This window comes from Stegodyphus dumicola, chromosome 12 (genome assembly GCF_044657685.1).
Source record: "Stegodyphus dumicola isolate Sdum_Otavi_A_Nest chromosome 12, ASM4465768v1".
NCBI classification, from domain to species: Eukaryota; Metazoa; Arthropoda; class Arachnida; order Araneae; family Eresidae; genus Stegodyphus; species Stegodyphus dumicola.
The window spans coordinates 76438697-76452009 of NC_140779.1; the positions used below are offsets into that span (position 1 = coordinate 76438697).

The 13313-nt window shown below is 32.7% G+C and overlaps 1 protein-coding gene across 2 annotated transcripts in view; it reads right to left on the reverse strand.

Moving 5' to 3' along the window:
• Positions 1-13313, reverse strand: part of LOC118195492 (uncharacterized) — a 376248-nt gene that overhangs the window by 340333 nt on the left and 22602 nt on the right. The gene's annotated exons all lie outside the window — the stretch shown is intronic.

Consider the following 13313-nt stretch of genomic DNA (forward strand, 5'->3'; position numbering starts at 1 on the left):
AGCTGCCTTCTATCACCTATCAAGTTTTGCCCACTTGTTCAGATTCATCCCTGATATTTCCCTTACTTTCTCTGCCAAGTTAAATGAAAAGAAAGCAGTCATCTGCATCTGGGTCTAAATATCAACGTTCAGTAGTCTTATCAATTCTAGTGGGTGCTATAGAACGAGTGCGAGTACAAATGATTTTCATTTGTATCATTCTGCGGTCTTTGACGGTATAGTAGTTAACGGAGACCGACAGCTGGTCCAAAAACAAGAATATGGGCTCATTTCCCGCATAAAGCTTGGCTGTACATGTTTTGTCTTCTTTGCGGTTGAATAACGTTCCTTTCTTCACGTGTGTAATAATGGTTCAACCTGGGCAATACTCTGAAAGAGAAAGTTATATGATGGCTAGGCTTCGCTATTCCCGACAAAAATTCAAGAAGTAAGTATCCGATCATTGGATTCAACCCCCTCGCCCCACCAAAAGAAAATTCTGCCATCCTTTTAGCATGTTATTCTATACACTACAGGAATTACATTTCTTCATCTTATACCCGTTTTTTGTGGATTAGGGGCTTAAGTTCCAAAATCGCTTGCTGTTATAGGTATTAGTGAAAGAATGTGCTGTAATGTACAATACATTTTTCATTATTTTACTCAGCAATACAATACATGATATACCATGCTCAAAATCGAAGTTAACGCATTTTGCTACCGGGGAAATCTCTACTACTACTAAAGATTTTTGTCATCCCTAAATTTTGCTACTGAGTGCTCTTTGTTCTAAAATTTTTGCGGATCCTAAATTCTGCTGCCTCGTGTTGCCACACCGGTTTCACTGTCTCTAGCGATGACTCGGTCTATACTGTACAGAATTTTTAATTGCAATATATAATATTAATAATCATTTATCGTCATAATTTATGAATTAAATTTAACCATAATTATATATATTTTACGAATGTCTTGTTTCATAAATCATTTGCTTTTATCCGTGGTTTCACGTATCTACGGAAGTCTGAGATTGTATATAAAATTATGCATATTTTAACAATGACTATGTATTATATGCTTTTTTTTAGATCACTCACAGTACTTCACTGTGAGTGGAATTTAGTCATCGATTTTTAACCTACTTTCTGATAAGCTATCCGATTCAAATTTTGTACACACACTGTTGGTCAATGACAATGCAGTGTAATGAAGCGACAAATTCCCATTGAGAATCTTTTTATTTAATGTTTAAACGAATTTTCACACATATCTTCTTTGAACGAACAAATTACACATATGAGAATTTTACTGTTTGCACCATCAAATAGAGCAGTAAAAATCTTATCAATGAAAATTGTAAGTTAATTTCTAAATTTTTGGAGAATTTTTGAAAATTGTTCAACCTTTTACACTATTTCACGTCTATGAGTTTAACATTTCAAAATTCAAAAATATATCGGATATAAAATTTTGAAATTCTCACAGATTATAAAACATTTTTTTTTATCCTCTTTAAAACAATAATGATTGAAAAGTATTAGCTGTGCGATTCTGTATAACTTTTTAAGAAATTATTTTGCAGTCTGAAGCAGATAGAAGAAAAAGAGCTTTTCTTGAGGAAAAATTGCTTTTGAATTTGCAGTCTTGGTTCACTTAATAAGGAATTGGCGATATTCTTCATGTATATTCTATAAGTAAAATGCTCGTTGTAACATTGTTATTACATCCAATTCTCGAAACTAAATATTCAAAGCGATTTCTTCATTCTCTAAAAGACGCTCAGTTAATTTTCTTTATTTAATAATTTTAATTTATTGCTCAAGTTTTAATAATGGCAAAACATTTCTTCATTGATAACAGGTAATTGAGACAAAAAACAGAAAATAAAATATAATTAGGAAAGGTTTTAATAGAACAAGTTTAATTTAAAATGGATATAATAATTAACGCACTAAAACGAGAAAAATAATTTATCACCTAGTTTAATGGTGTTGTGTAATTTGAAGAAAAAGGCTAGAGGGCGCTGTTGCTCGCTTAGTTGTAAGAGAATAAAGTTTGTTCATGTTGAAGGCGGCGGCCTAAGAATACGCTCTGTATATAGTAATTAAAATATTGTTAAAAATGTAAAAGTGTTAAAATTAGTAAACCCACTGAACCACCATCATCTGATTTGGAGATGCACAAAATTATTAGATGGTGCATCGGCGTAAGGAATTAAGGCTTTGTGAAGATTTTAGGTATTCGATCCAAGTGTTTCGATTTCAATGGATATTTCATACTCGAGGGACAATGGAATTCCAAATAAAGGTAGGGAAATCTTAAATTAATTATTTAGTGATTATTTGTAGTACATTAGTAAGTATTTATTATTGCTGTCGTGGGTGTATTTAAATTAAATAAAATGGAAGAAAAGTTAGATAGATTGAAACGTAAACGTTCCACATTGAGATCGTCTGTTACTAGGTTAAGTAAAGTGATTGAAGATAAATTAAAAATTGAAGGGGATGAAAATTTGATTAAAGAATTACGAGAATTGTTTGAATTATTAACCGAAAAGAAAAATAATTTGAGAACGCTTGATGATGAAATACAAGAGTTAATTGATGTTAACTTAATTGAAGAAGATTGTAGTGTAAGCGAAGAATACAATGACAAATGTATAATTGCTTGTAGTCAAATTAAGCAGTTTCTAGGTGCGGTTACCGCAGTACCGCCAGCGAGGAATCCCCAAAGTTCTGATTTAAACCAGTCTAGTGGTAATGGAATTTTGCATGTAAGTTCCAGTTCTAGTGGGAGTAGTACGCTGAAATTACCAAAATTAATGATTGATAAATTTTGGGGAGACCCCAAACAATGGAATGAATTTTGGAATAGTTTCGAAAATTCGATACATAAAAACGAAACTCTTTCAAAAATACAAAAATTTGTATACTTAAAAACATTCTTAACGGGACAAGCTTCGAATGTTGTGTCAGGCTTTGAGTTAACAGAAAGTAATTATGATAGTTGTGTAGCATTACTAAAGGACAGATATGGTCGAAAAGACCTGATCATTAATTCATTCATGAATAAAATTCTCAATTTAGAAGCCGTTAAAAATTCTGCTAACGTAAAGGCTTTACGTAAATTATATGACGAATTAGAAGTTTCGATTCGTAATTTGGAAACTTTAGAAGTAACTTCTGGCTCATATGGACATTTATTAATTCCAATTAATTCCAATTAATAATATTATTAAAATTAATTCCAGACGATTTAGTTTTGGAATTTAATCGGCAAAGAGGATCGAAAGATAAAGTTGAAGTTTCGGAATTAACACAATTTATTAAAACGGAAATAGAATGCAGGGAAGTTTCAAATCTAGTATTAAGCGAAAGGAAAAATCCTGTGCCTCCGCGAGTCGATCAATCAAAATATGAAACTAGAAAATATGTAAAAAATACACCCACGGCTGCATTTCATACTGCAGTTAACCGAAAATGCATCTTTCGTGATAATTTGCACGAGTCATTTAAATGCGAAGTGAATGTTTCTGATAAATTAAAGAAACTAAGATCCGAAAACCGCTGCTTTTCTTGTTTTAAAAAATTCCATACTTCAAAAAGGTGCAGAAATAAAACTAAATGTAATAAATGTGGCGGTATGTATCACAATGAATCGATTTGTACTAATAAATCCCTTGTAAACAAAAAGTCGGAACAAGGTTATTCCAAAAATGAAACTGAATCTCTGACTTTGAATTCTGAGGAAAGAAATAAAGTTCAAAACTTAAAATTGATTGCTTCTGTTCCTCAAGGTGATAATAATAATGACTGTAATGCCAGGGAAATATTATTACAAACTTGTACAGTTTATGCTTGTTCTAAGTATAAATCAAAATTAACTAGATTAATTCTTGATCAAGGCAGTCACAGATCCTTTATAACGAAAAAATTGGCCGACCATTTAAAACTTACTCCAATCGGTTACGAAAGACTTTCTGTTTATTCATTTGGTGCGACGAAGGCAATGAATCATTCCTATCCGGTCGTTGAAATCGAAATTCAGAATTGGAAACAAAATAATAAAATAAAAATTGAATGTTTGATCTCGGATGTTATTTCCTCGGCGTCCATCAGTGTGCCTAGTAAACAAATTGCAGACTTCATGGAGCATATGGGGTTACAGATCGCCGATTGCGCAAGAAAAAATAACATAGATGTTGAGATATTAATTGGAGGGGATGAATTCTGGAATGTAGTTTATTCTGAAAGAATTAAAATATCTGAAGGGTTGTACGCAGTCAGTTCTGTGTTTGGTTGGGTTGCCGCAGGAATCGAGAAAAATAAAACAAACAAAAATTGTTCTGAAAATTTAGCGGTAATGACAAACACTGTTGTGTTGAAAGATTTAAAAGGTTTTTGGGAATTAGAACATATGGGAATTAATAATTCTGATGATTATTCCGATATTGACTGCGAAATAGTAGACCAGTTTGAAAGAAATTTGCAGTTTAAAAACGGAAGATATGAGGCAAATTTAATCTGGAAATACAGTCCGAATAATTTAGGAAATAATTTTGAGGTAGCTAAGAAACGATTCTCAAACCTTCACAATAAACTAAGTAAAACTCCGGAGATTTTTCAGGAATATAAAAATATAATTGAGAACCAGATATTAGAAGGAATTGTGGAGGAATGTCCAAATAATGATACAAATTTGGGATATTTTATGCCGCACCGAGCAGTGATACGACCTAGTGAAACTACTAAGGTAAGAATTGTGTACGATGCTAGCTCAAGGACAGAGGACACGAATTCGTTAAATGACTGCCTTGAATCGGGACCTAATCTAAATCCAAATATACTAGACATTATGTTAAATTTTCGTAAGTTTAAGATAGCGTTTTGTGGGGACGTTGAAAAAGCCTTTTTGATGATAGGAATTGCTGAAGGTGATAGAAAATTTCTAAAGTTTCTTTGGTTTAATGAAAATAATGACTCCTTTAAGATTATGCAAATGTGTCGCGTAGCTTTCGGTTTGACTATATCTCCTTTCATTTTGGCCGCCACTATAAAATATCACATTCGAAAATATAAAGATAAAATGCAGGATAGTTTCCAAATGTTAAATTCTTCTGTCTATGTCGATGACCTATATTTTGGAGCAGGAACGGTTGAAGATGCATATCGGTTATCTGTAGATGCGGTTAATATATTTAAGGATGCTGGGATGAATTTCAGAAAATTAAGAACTAATTCTAAAGCATTAAACGATTTATGGGTCTCAAATGGGATTAAGGAATCAGATAACAAATTAACTAGTGAATCGAATTTCTTAGGCATGATTTGGAATTCCATTGAAGACGATATAAAGTTAAATTTAAAAAATTTAATTGACTTTTCTACTGGAAACGATTTTGCTACAAAAAGGAAACTTTTACAAAGTATCGCCCAAATATACGATCCATTTGGATTTATTGCACCCTTTGTTATTCGGGCAAAAATTATTATGCAAGAAATCTGGTGTTCAGGTTCTGACTGGGATGACGTTCTTCCTGCAGAGATTAAGGGCAAATTCAACATTTGGCGGGAGGAACTTAATGATTTAACTGAAATATCGATACAGAGAAATTTCTTTGATGACGATCCAATGAATATAAGCCTTCACCTATTTTCGGACGCTAGTCCTAAAGCATATGGGGCCATCGCATATTTCAGATATTGTACGAGTGATTCTAAAATTAAAACTTCCTTTATCATGTCGAAATGCAGAGTTGCACCTTTAAGAGCAATCACGCTTCCTCGTTTAGAGTTAATGGGAGCACTCATGGCTGCTCGAATGTATAAATATTTGAAAAAATTGTTTGGTGATTTAATTGAGGATGTTTATTTTTGGAGTGATTCCGAAATCGCCATTACTTGGATTAAAGGTTCGCCAAATAATTGGAAACCATTTATCGCCAATCGTGTTACAGAAATACAGAGTATATGCAACAACAAATTGTGGAACCACTGCGAAGGAAAACAAAATCCTTCCGATTTACTAACTCGAGGAATTAGTGCTCAGTCACTAGTTAAGAATGATCTGTGGTGGCATGGGCCACACTGGTTACGTTTTCCTACTGAAAACTTTCCAAAACAAAAGAAATTAAAACCAAATTCAGAATCGTTGGAGTTAAGAAAAAGTATTATTTTGACTGCACCTGTAATTAACAATGAATCCCCAATTTTGCATATAGAAAAATTCAGTTCTTTAGGAAAATTACTTCGAATTACTGCCTATGTATTTAGATTTATTGGGAGGCTTCGGAAAAGGTCTACAGAGAATGGACCTTTAAGTGCTTTTGAGATTAAAGCAGCTGAACATTATTGGGTAAAAATTACGCAACGAGAATCGTATCAAGCGGAAATAATTAAGTTATCAAATAAAAAATCAATTCTTGATTCTTCCATCTACTCCCTTAATCCAACGCTTGATGAGGAGGGAATTCTTCGGTTGAAAGGTCGCATTCAATTTGCAGACTGTCACGAGAATTTAAAACATCCTATTCTATTACCCTCAAAATGCAAGTTTACCGAGTTGATCATCATGGACTCGCATGAAAAGGTATTCCATGCTGGAGTTAATTCGACACTAACTCAGATCAGAGACAAATATTGGATCATTAAGGGAAGACAGCGTGTTAAGACTATCATCAGAAAATGTGTGATATGCAAACGATATAGTGCTCGTCCTGGGGTACAGGATATCGCTCCACTTCCTCCAGACAGAATCCAAGAGTCGCCTCCATTTGCTGTGACCGGGTTGGACTTCGCCGGTCCATTTTTTACGAAAGACAGGCAAGGTAAAGTTTACATGCTGTTGTTAACGTGTGCGGTCACTCGTGCCTTACATATAGAGATAGTAACTGATCTCAGCACTGAAAGTTTTTTGCTAGCTTTCCGAAGATTTTTAGCTCGCCGAGGACTGTGTACCACCGTGTATTCCGATAATGCCAAGACTTTTAAAAGAGCTGATAAAGAACTAAAACATATTTTTAAAACTTTGAGTGACTCATCTGTGAAAGAATTATTTTCTGCTAGAGGCATAAATTGGAAATTTATTATTGAGAGGGGTCCATGGTGGGGAGGGTTTTGGGAGCGTATGGTACGAACCATAAAATCCAGCTTGCGAAAAATTATTGGTCGATCATCCCTTACTGTGAAAGAGCTTGAAACAGTGCTCATTGAAATCGAGGCAATGATTAATTGTAGACCAATTACCTACGTGTTTACCGATCCCAATGAACCTTCTCCACTAACACCCTCTCATTTTCTGGTTGGTAGACGATTGCTATCTCTGCCTGCTAATAAAATAACATCAAATAATTTGACTGGGTCAAGAAATTCAATTATTAAACGATATAAACACCATCAAGATATTTTAAATCATTTTTGGAAGCGTTGGAGATCAGAGTATCTTTTTAATCTGAGATCTGCCAATATTTGTCCTCCACACTCTAACGCATCTCAGTTTAAAATCAACGATATTGTCTTGATTCATGACGACAAACATCCCAGAAATCTTTGGACAATAGGTAAAATTTTGGAATTAATGCCAGGCAAAGATGGTAAAATAAGATCTTGCATAATTAAAACACCTACTGGTACCTTAAAACGGCCTATACAATTGTTATATAATATGGAACTTAACTAATGTTTGTATTTTGTATTTTTAGGTTTGATTCTCCTGACCTTGCTGATAGGTATCATTTAATGTTTTGTAAAATTTTATGTGCTTATAATTATGTATGCATGTGTTATATTTAACCATTTCTCCAGGATTTATTGTCGAAATATTAATTGAATATTCTAGAATATATTATTGAAAGATGAACTCTCCACCGAGTTCAGGTGGGGAGTGTTGTGTAATTTGAAGAAAAAGGCTAGAGGGCGCTGTTGCTCGCTTAGTTGTAAGAGAATAAAGTTTGTTCATGTTGAAGGCGGCGGCCTAAGAATACGCTCTGTATATAGTAATTAAAATATTGTTAAAAATGTAAAAGTGTTAAAATTAGTAAACCCACTGAACCACCATCATCTGATTTGGAGATGCACAAAATTATTAGAAATGGGAATAACATATTAAATAATTATATTTACAGAAATCACCACAATTTTATATCGAGAATAATAAAAGCATAGAGCCCCAAAATAACGAAATATATTAATTTCATTGCATTGTCATATATATGAGTCGCAATATATTTTTAAAATTTCGATTAATTTCATTTCATAGTCAAATGTCTAAGCCATCATCTTTTCTTTTTTCATTTTCTATTCAATTGCGTTGTCAAATGTATAAGCCATTATCTTTTTCTATTTATTATCGGCGCCCCACGCTTTTATTGATCGCGATATAAAATTGTAATTGAATTTTGTAAATAGAATTATTTAATCTATTATTCGCATTTAACTATATGATATATTATTTTTCCGTTTTTAGTTCAGTAATTATCATATCGGTGCGTACGTACAGGAGCAATTAGTGATCATAAACACTTTGGCCGTCTTTCAGCAAGTCGTTCATCACAAAACATTGAAGCAGTTCATGAGAGTGGTGCTTCAATTTTGCGCTATCATCAACAGTTGGACATTTCAAGAAACTCTCTATAGCGTATTCTCACGAAAGATTTGCATCTTCCTGCTAACAAAGTTCAAGTGACTCAAGAACTGAAGCCTAATGACTACGTACAGCGAACAGAGTTCGTTGAATAGGTTATGGAACAACATCAAGTGGATGTTGATTTTTCTAACAAAATCGTCGTCAGCGAGGAGGTTCGCTTTCCTCTTGATGGCTTAATTAGTCTACATAATCTTCGTCTATGAAAATTGCATTACTATAATTATATACTAAATTGCATTACGTACGTTTAGATTCAGACCTAAGTAAATCAATTTTCGGATATCACCCGCTTTCTTATTTTATTCATTATTCTTATTTTCTCAGCTGCAACTACGATTCAAACCCGGATATAAATTGATTTTCTGATTTTTAACATTTGGTATTTATGTCTACAAAAGCAGGACTATTGCGTCCAGTTATGAAAGAAATATTTTTGTAATGAAAACAGATAGAATTCGCATTTCTACATTTACGAACACGATATGTGGAAGAAGCGGAGCAACTGCAATCCAAAAACATCATATTTTAGTCTAACATCTCGAAAAATTTATCATTAATTTTTTAAAAAATTTATAAATTTGCCACTAAAATATTTAAATATAAGGTATAAACACTTTTTTTAAAATTGAAAAATATAAGATATTCTAAAATTTTTTGAAAATGATTCTATATCAGTTAGGAAAAACATAAGAAAGAAAAGTATTTTTTACAAAATACAAAAACGCTGAAAATATGCAAAATTGATACAACATAAGATAATGTATTTCAATTTAATGAGTTTGATACACAATTAAAATAAGTAACTAAATAAATAAATATTTTATTTATTAAGAAATGAATTTATAATTTTTAAATCTGTCTTATTAATCGGCAACACACCGGTTAAATCTGAAGGATAAATTAGTTTTATGCTCTTCCAAATAAAAAAATTTTGAGAACGTGCTACGTAAGAACGCACGACAAATAAATTAACTTGAGATAAATGTTCTGTTAATCGTCCCGGAAGATATCGTGACTAGTAGAGGTTAATTGGACTGGAGTGGATTATCTAAATTATAGCAAAGCACTGCAGGGTTATCTGCTTAAGTGGAAGGATGTTTTTGTAGAGGATTTTCTAAAGGAAACTGACTCGTATTCACCTTAAACAGGAGGAAAATCATAAAAATCAGCTAATTCGATCGTCGGGATTTAAATTACGATTTAACTACTAGCGTTCATCAGTTTTACCATAAAAGGAAACCAAATGTAATCTGAATTCTAGAGTGCAGGGTTGAATTCCACGTAAAGCCAGTTTAGTATGTTTTTGCTAGTATTTCCCCTCTCTTCACGGACGGTTATGGCCTAACTTCTTCGTTATCCGTTTCGTCAATGAGAACCTTGCATTTTGGGTAATGTGCTGGATGATGAAACGGCTTAAAGATTTATGGATTAGGTCCCTCCGGACAAATCGTTCCACAGCAAGTATCCATTGAGGAAAAAGTCCAAGCAGTTGCAATATATGCCAATAGCTACATTTAGATTTTTTTTATCAATTTCCGAAGCATGGTGATGTCGACGAATTTTATTTTGCCAGGACAGAATTTAAAATGTTAAGGGAAAATTTTAAATGTTAAGAAACACGTTAAATGTTAAGAGAAAATGTTAAATGTTAAGAGAACATTTTACATATTAAGAGATGCGTTAAATGTTAAGAGAGAATTTTAAATGTTAAGAGAGAATTTTAAATGTTAAGAATATTCTCGGAAAATTAGCTGTTTTCTCTTAGTATAATGAGTTCTTTCCCTTTACTTCATAGAATGAAGTAAAGGGAAAGAACTTAGCCTCCGTGTGCTTTACCGTAATTCAAGTAATTTAACCTACTCTAAACGGTATACGATTGATATATGGTCCTACGATACGGTTGATATATGGTCATTGATACAGAAAAAGAGTAAATTATATAAAAGGAAAACTTTTTGAGTTACTTGGTCTTTATTCAATACGCAAAAAAATAAAATTAATGTTTTAGCAGCGAGCTGCCATATGTTACTAAAAAATAAGCTCCAGCAGTTGCTAAAATTCAGAGATTAAATACGTTTTTATGTACTATTAAGTCATTTATTTATACACTATTACGTCATTATTATGATCCTATTATTTCTTGAAAACTTTTGTTAATGTTCTAATGTAATTCTTGTATAGGCTGCAGTGTTTAATCGCTTATGACTAAGAATATTATAATTATTAAAAATTATTTCATGTTTTCTATTGTATTAATCTATCTCTTTATATATTGCTACGGTTTTTGTATTTATTTAGCTATTTTTAGTAGAATTTGTAATTACAATTGTTTTATATTCGCGCATTTAATATTTAATAAATAGATATCTCGTAATTGTACTCTTTTGCTATCCAGAAAAATGGAAAAAATACCAAAACATTCTCATGCTGATTAAAAAGCTTTTAAAAGCTGGAGGAGAACATCTCAATTCAGTTGTTTAGTAGTTGTTTACTAAGTTTTTGTGGTTTATTGTAGCGAATTCGCGGTGAGATCGGATTAGCTTTCTCTGTTTTAAATTGAGTTCTGTTAAACGTTTTAGTAGTTTAAAATATAACTACTGTGAGATATTGTTATATTGTAGGAATATCTCTGAGGAATTTTCAGCATTTTGTTTTATTTGTTGTGATAAGAATAAATTTTATTCACTTTTCATCGGACTTGTGAATTCAATTTATTACGAATCCGTACATATGCAACAATATACATTATCTGATTATAAGGTATTTTTATCACTTCCTAGCGTGCCTTCGTGGTGTAACTGTAGCACGCTGAGCCGGTATTTCAGAGGTCCGTGGTTCGATTCCCGGCGAAGGCGGTAGCATATTTTTCATCTTTTCAGCTTCCAGTTAACCTAACGACTGTACATGGTGAATGAAGAAAAATAATGGAGAAGTAAAGCCGCTGCCTCTGAAAGTAGGAAAATTAGTTTTCTAATCAGCATAACTATGACGTATGTGTGACGTGATATAATCTTTCGAATTTCAATCGTTTGGATATCACTCTTTAAAAATGAAGGGTTAAGTCTTTTAATTTAAAAATTCGTTACAGTTAATAACTGCACGATAGCTTTAGGTGGGAAAATTAATGGAAAAATTCGGTGAACTCTGCCAAATTTATGTAAATTATTTTAGAAATTGCATAAAACCTTCATTTAGAAGATTATTTTTCAAGCTATCCTATGATATAAATATCAACTTCTACGATTTGACCGCTAAACTAGAATAAAAATATCTTTTTTAATTTTCAAAAAAATTCCTTTAGAATACTGTATTTTCATCGCAAATATGTCTGTGTGAAATATTTGAAAGAAATAGGGTGAGTAGAAAAAGGTCAAAAATTAAGTTCAGAATTTGTCGCCGACAGATAAACAGAAAACTTTAAGTTAATCACATAAAAATTAGCGATTCTCAAAAAAGCGAAAAAAGTTACAACTAATAAACATCAGCAAGCAAAAGATGCAATTCTCCGCGAGCACTTTTCCGCTTCATTATTTAATCGAAAGTGAAGTCAGTTGTAAATATATCTTTTGGAAGTAGATGTTTTATTCTGGTAACTTTTATTGGCAACTTAAATAAACAATAATCTGCGGGAACCATCTGTGTCTTTCTACTTCTCAATTCGTTTCGTTTTGATGAACATAATCTCTCTATATAACCGTGTTTATTTTAAGAAGTCAATAACCGACTGAGCTTCTATCTCTCTCTCCGCTTCAAAAGCAGCCGTGTTCGTGACCTTGTGAAAGTGGACTCTAGGTGCGTTCCGCTCCACGACCTCCAGCCTAAATATTGATATGCGGAACACTTTTATCCGCAAACATCCGCAATACATGCTCCACGCATTGCAATCTTACGTGTGTTTTTTAGTTTGTAACTTTCTATTAAATGCATTAAAATAATCACCCGTGATTTCGATATTTTTTATGTTTATTCTAAAAATAAATTTACTTTTGTTCGAGTATCTTAGACTTTTCTAACACAGTGTAATTTTGATTTTAAGACTGGATGTAGAATTACGCTTTAAATAATGCTTAAATGGCTAAACAGCTGTACGCTGTACGCTGTACGCAGCTGTACGCTGTTACTGCGGGACAGGTTCGTATTGTGGCAAATGAGCTGGTTGTATGGACATTTTAGTACGTATCATCTTGTGTAAACCTCTTCAATTTAAATCCTTAATGAAGGCATCCCATCCCTCTATTACATTTCCCACCACTTCCTGTTTTAATTAATATTTTATTTATTTTTTAAGTGGAAGCTTTCCGATACTTCTAATTGTCTGCCACCTCCAGATAGAGGGACGGAAAAAAAAATATGATTTACATGAGTTTAAATAAGTTTAAAAAGAGCAGATGTTGGTAACTCAGCTCGGAGCACTGTAATTCTCAACATTTTCACTGTAATTCTGAACATCTCAGATGCCTAGTTAGTTGAATTTGCTTTCCAAAGTTCTGGCTTCGTCTGTAATTATATTTTAGAAGTTCCTCTTGCTTTAAATGTAGGTTATAATGTTTCTGATTAACTTCTTTGCTCTGTAAATTTCTTAAAGCTGTTGTTATTTTTTTAATCTGCATGAAGCTGAGTGTGCAAAACTAAACAGTTTTCTAATGGGAAATGAATCTAATTCAGACGACAGCGGAAAAGTGCTCGCGGAG